The sequence below is a fragment of the Salvelinus sp. IW2-2015 genome, linkage group LG13 (genome assembly GCF_002910315.2).
Source record: "Salvelinus sp. IW2-2015 linkage group LG13, ASM291031v2, whole genome shotgun sequence".
In the NCBI taxonomy this organism is placed as follows: domain Eukaryota; kingdom Metazoa; phylum Chordata; class Actinopteri; order Salmoniformes; family Salmonidae; genus Salvelinus; species Salvelinus sp. IW2-2015.
Window position 1 is genome coordinate 9822954 of NC_036853.1, and position 6092 is coordinate 9829045.

A 6092-nucleotide genomic window follows, 5' to 3' on the forward strand; every position below is an offset into this window, starting at 1 on the left:
TCATATTGGGTTCCAAACAGGCAACTGGAAAGTGTTGACAGAGATGATTCAGAGTAATTTGGTCAACACCACTGGAAGTGTTGACAGAGATAATTCAGAGTAATTGGTCAACCAACTGGAAGTGTTGACAGAGATATCCAGAGTCATTTGTCACCAACCTGGAAGTTGACAGAGATATTCAGAGTCATTTGGTCAAACCAAACTGGAAGTGTTGACAGAGATTTCAGAGTAAATTTGGTCAACCAACTAGAAGAGTGTTGACAGAGATATTCAAGTAAATTTGGTCAAGCCACTGGAAGTGTGACAGAGAATACTTCAGAGTAATTTTATTTTTTCTACAACTTCATCCACTTCAGAAGCCATTGCTACGGTATATTTATCCTCGGCAGTAGATAGCAAAATGTCTGTGGCAGACAAAGAGCTAAATTACATTGAACCAAGTCTTCATCACCATGGCCATAACCTTTAGATAATTTTTTTATGAAATTTCAAGATCCGTACAGTTGCCTTACCTAAATAAATGTTTTCTCTCTTGTATTGTGTTTGGGACCTTTAATTAGGCATCATATAAAACATCCTGCTAGTTATTGGCTGTCCATAGTTCCTGCTTGAGCAAGGAACTGACTGGTGATGTTGATTAGACGAGAGTACAGGCAAATCAGTTCAATATCAGTTGTTAGGTCCTCTCTATCATGGATGTTTTGTAAAACACATTCTCAATTTACATTTAGTTTTAATAGTTGATCATTTCCTGATCTGTTAGGTTGTGTTGTGTTGAAAAGCATCAGCTATATGTATTCTGACTAGTTCCAACAGGGGGCAATGTTTGTCAATGTGAGTATTACACTCATGTGCCTCCTACATCTACCCACACATAACTTTACCAATTGCACATTGTTAAAACAACTCCTTTCTCAAGTCATACATTTTTCGCACATTCAAGCTAATACATATTTTTGGGTGATTTTGTGCCTCTAGTGTCACACATCTCCAAGCCTTCCCTTCTCACACTGACTCGGGATGGGGGCTCCCGAGTGGCGCAGCGGTCTTAAGCACTGCATCTCAGTGCTAGAGGCGTCACTACAGACCCTGGTTTGATTCCAGGCTGTATCACAACTGGCTGTGATTGGGAGTCCCATATGGCGGTACACAATTGGCCCAGCCTCGTCCCAGTTAGGGTTTGGCTGGGGTAGGCCGTCATTGTAAATAAGAATTTGTTCTTAACTGACTTGCCTAGTTAAATAAAGGTTAAATAAATTGTAAAAAATTCAGCAAGCTGAAATGGCTGTTCTTAAGAATATACACATGGATTGAGATGAGAGGAAGTAGGGACTCAAATCATGTACAAATATGCTCCATGTCTATTGACAGACGACAGGGAAAAATGGGTAGCTTGTTTTGTCGTGTATTTACACTGCTTCTTTAAAACAACTATTATCAGCCATTTGGAATGGTATAGGACTATCTTCCTTCTCTCTCCCTATGTTTCGTGAAATCACAAATGGGATGTCATCTGTCAGAACAGTGCTGCGTCTATCTTGAAAATGGCACATTTCTCATTTTTGGCACATGTTGTCAGTGTTGTATCCCCCCCTTCCCTGGTTTGACTAAAATCCAATTTACAGGCTGTCAGCTACACTCCATAATCCTATCCACTGCTGTATTTGTGAAGCAGCTCTTTGAATTTGCATTTTACTGTACTGTGTGTATATATAGGATCCCTGTAGATGTCTGTATTCCATAGCTAGCTATATATACTGGCAAACGAAAGGAGGAATACATACAGGATCTTCTGAGATAAAGTTATTCTCTGTCATTGTGGGTTTTCTTCTTGGGAGGGTGTAGTAGTTTATTAAAAAGTAAAGAAACATTTAAAGTGTATCACCCTGTTGCAGTTAAAGACTGTAACTAACATCTAATAAATGTAACTATAATGACTGTAACTAACATCTAATAAATGGAACTATAATGACTGTAACTAATATCTAATAAATGTAACTATAATGACTGTAACTAATATCTAATAAATGGAACTATAATGACTGTAACTAATATCTAATAAATGTAACTATAATGATCAAATATCTAACATGACTAGAAACGTATCATTCACAAAACTTAAGCAATGGATTTGCATGTACCCACCTCATTGTCATGCTGCAGCAGTGCCTGGAAAAACAAGACACATGTTGTTGTGTGACATAGAGTTAGTGACAGAGTGTGTAGCTGTGTGTGTATGCATATGTATATGTGTGTGAGTGTGTGTGTGTGATGGGGTGCGTGGGGCTCTGCCACAGTAAGTAAGAGTCATGGCCAACCTGAGCGGGACACAATGCTCTCCCAGCAGACCACCACCGCCTCCACCACTCCTGAAATATTTGCATTTCTTCACATTTCCCGGGTATGGGCTGCATTTCATGAATTGTAATGAAGGCATGAGTTTTACTGGAGAGAGCACAGAGATGGCCTCGCAATTACTCTGGGACGGTCAATTTACACATTTCATACTGGCCCCCATGCCTGTGATATGAACGTCAGGAAAATGGGGAAGCCCCTGAGACTTGGGCAGCCTCAAAAATTCATCCTGGCATTTAGAGAAGAAGAAAAAAATCTGCCCGTGCATACAAATAAGTAAATAAAGAAAAATGTAAAAGTTTAATAAATATATACATACTCTAACAGCTGTGACTGGGGTTTAGGTTTTTATCTGTGTTGGACTGAACCCTTTTCTTAATTCCATTTCCATTTAAGCGGCAGTAACTCTGTACGCAGGCTAAAGAGGTGTGCGTGGAGATAAGATTCCTATGTAATATTCTGAGTCATCTCTGGCCCCTGGTGCAGCTCTGGGGCCCTGGGGAGAGGAGATGGGAGCGGAGGGTGGAGCAGCACGGGACAGGTGAGCTCATCAAAGAGCCTGGGGTCTGCCATGTGTGGATGGTGCCCTGCCCTGGGGGGTGTTGGGGGATAAGAGGGGTATGGAGGGTTGGCGGTTGTGTTAGTTAACTCACGGCCCTGCCCTGGGGGGTGTTGAGGTGTAAGAGGGTTAATGGGTTGTGTTAGTTAACTCACTGCCCTGCCCTGGAGGGTGTTGAGGGATAAGAGGGGTAATGGGTTGTGTTAGTTAACTCACGGCCCTGCCCTGGGGGGTGTTGAGTGGTAAGAGGGGTAATGGGTTGTCTTAGTTAACTCACGGCCCCTGCCCTGGGGGTGTTGGGGGTAAGCAGGGGTATGCAGGTGGGGTTGTGTTAGTTAACCCCTCACGGCCCTGCCCTGGGGGGGTGGTGTAGAGGGGTTAATGGGTGGTAGTACTCACTGCCTGCCCTGGAGGTGGAGGGAAAGGTTGGGTTGTGTTAGTTAACTACGGCCCTGCCCTGGGGGTGTTGAGTGGTAAGAGGGGTAATGGGTTTGGTTAGTTTAAACTCCACGGCCCTGCCCGGAGGGTGCTTGAGGGGTAAGAGGGGTAGGATGGGTTGTGTTAGTTACTCACGGCCCTGCCCTGGAGGGTGTTGAGCGGAGTAAGAGGGGGTAATGGGTTGTGTTAGTTCAACTCACGGCCTGCCTGGAGGGTGTTGAGGGTAAGAGGGGTAATGGGTTTGTGTTTAGTTAACTCACCGGCCCTGCCCTGGGGGTGTTTGAGGGGTAAAGGATGGGTGTTAGTTAACTCCACGCCTGGGGGTTTGATGTAGGATGGTTTTAGTTAACTCACGGCCGCTGCCCTGAGGGTGTTTGAGGGAGTAAGAGGGTAATGGGTTGTGTTAGTTAACTCACGGCCCTGCCTGGGAGGGGTGTTGAGGTGTAAAAGGGGTAATGGGTTTGTGTTAGTTACTCACGGCCCTGGCCTGGGGGGGTTGAGGGGTACGAGGGGTAATGGGTTGTGTGGTTAGTTAACTCACGGCCTGCCTGGAGGGTGTTGAGGGTGTAAAAGGGGTAAATGGGTTGTTGTTAGTTAACTCACGGCCCCTGGCCCCTGGAGGGGTGTTGAGGGTAAGAGGGTAATGGGTTGTGTTAGTTAACTCAACGGCCATGCCCTGGGGGGTGTTGAGGTTGTAAAAGGGGGTAAATGGGTTGTTGTTAGTTAACTCACGCGCCTGCCCTGGAGGGTGTTGAGGTGTAAAAAGGGGTCATGGGTTGTGTTAGTTATACTTCACGGCCCTGCCCTGGGGGTGTTGAGGGGTAAGAGGGTATGGGTTGTTTATTAACTCAGGCCCTGCCCTGGACGGGTGTTTGAGGTGAAAGAGGGGTAATGGGTTGTTGTTAGTTTAACTCACGGCCCTGCCTGGGGTGTTGAGGTGTAAGAAGGGGTAATGGGTTGTCGTTAGTTAACTGCACGGCCCTGCCCTGGAGGTGTTGAGGTGATAAGAGGGGTAATGGGTTTGTGTTTAGTTTAACTCACAGGCCCTGCCTGGAGGGTGTTTGAGGTTAAAAGAGGGTAATGTGGTTGTGTTTAGTTAACTCACGTGCCTGCCTGGGGGTGGTTGAGGGGTAAGAGGGTAATGGGTTGTTTAGTTAACTCACGGCCCTGCTGGAGGGTGTTGAGGGTAAGATGGGGTAATGGGTTGTGTGTAGTTACTCACTGCATGTGCGTAAGTGCTGTAGGCTTGCTGATGGCAGGGCGATGGCTGGTTGAAGATGGCCAAACTTGGCCGACCAATCTGTTGCATGCGGCGGATGGTGCGCTCCTTGTCGGTGTCGGCAAACTTCACCACCAGGCTGGAGGACGCGCCCTGGGGGGGGAGAGAATCGGAGCCGTTCTGAGGAGAGAGGGACCGCACACTTAACCAACCAACCCTCCTCTGTCTGCAAGACCTCTATCCAGCAGTTGATATGTCAATCTCATTATCATCAACATGACATACCACACAGTCAGTCATTATCGGCTACTATATGTATGTTTAGATAATGAACTAAAGAACTAGAGTTCACTTCTCATGTTTGAAACAAGTCATGCATGATAATGTGATTGGATGGTTGAATGGTTCAGCATGAGCTGCTCATATGCCRTTAGGTCTGTTGTTAACGTCAATATTAGCAGGCTCCTCTCATCGAACATCAAGCTCACAGTTTTATAGCTTTCCAGATACTACATGACTGAACATTTGTCTTATTGATGATATTATGTCCGTGTTGTTTGCGGTCTGCATGCATAAGTACGGCCACACAGTCATATGAAGTTGCTCTATTTATATTGTTAATGTCCTCTTTTCAGATACAACCATACACCTTCCATCATATTTACCATAATGCACATGTCACCTAGGGCAAGGAAGCATAATGGGGCAGCAGGTAGCCTATTGGTTAGAGCATTGGGCCAGTAACCGAAAGGTTGCTTGATCGAATCACCGAGCTGACAACGTAAAAATCTGTTGTTCTGCACCTGAACAAGACTGTTTCTAGGCTGTCACTGTAAATAAGAATTTGTTCTTAACTGACTTCCCTAGTAAGATAATGTGCATAAATAAAATGTTCACTATTTTTCCAATATACAGTATTGGGATATTTTCCTTTTATTTCCTTCGCTAGAACAATAGGTGCTATCTAGAACCTAAAAGGGTTATTCTGCTGTCCCCATAGGAGAACCCTTTTGAAGAACCCTTTTTGGTTCCAGGTAAGACCATGTTGGGTTGGATGTAGGACCGTTTCCACAGAGGGTTCTACATGGAACCCAAAAAATGTATCCCTGGAACCAAAAAGGGTTCTCTTAGCCACCGTGCTTCTACACCTGCATTGCTTGCTGTTTGGGGTTTTAGGCTGGGTTTCTGTACAGCACTTCGAGATATTAGCTGATGTACGAAGGGCTATATAAAATAAACTTGATTTGATTTGATTTGATCTTTTGGGGACAGCCGAAGTACCCTTTTTGGAGCCAATTATTCTAATAGTGTGTGGTTTAAACTTGGTCCAGCCACTCAAGAGTAAGGTTCCCAAACTAGGGACGTATGATTATTTGAGATTGGAGGGGCTAATATTGGCATCTGCACAAGTAGGCACATATTGACCTTGGTGAAGGTGCTCTTCTAAGTGTTGCTCTCTCTCTCTCTCTCTCTCTCTCTCTCTCTCTCTCTCTCTCTCTCTCTCTCTCTCTCTCTCTCTCT

The 6092-nt window shown here is 45.0% G+C and overlaps 1 pseudogene; it reads right to left on the reverse strand.

Moving 5' to 3' along the window:
* Positions 1-6092, reverse strand: part of LOC111972085 (CUGBP Elav-like family member 5) — a 387343-nt pseudogene that overhangs the window by 27986 nt on the left and 353265 nt on the right.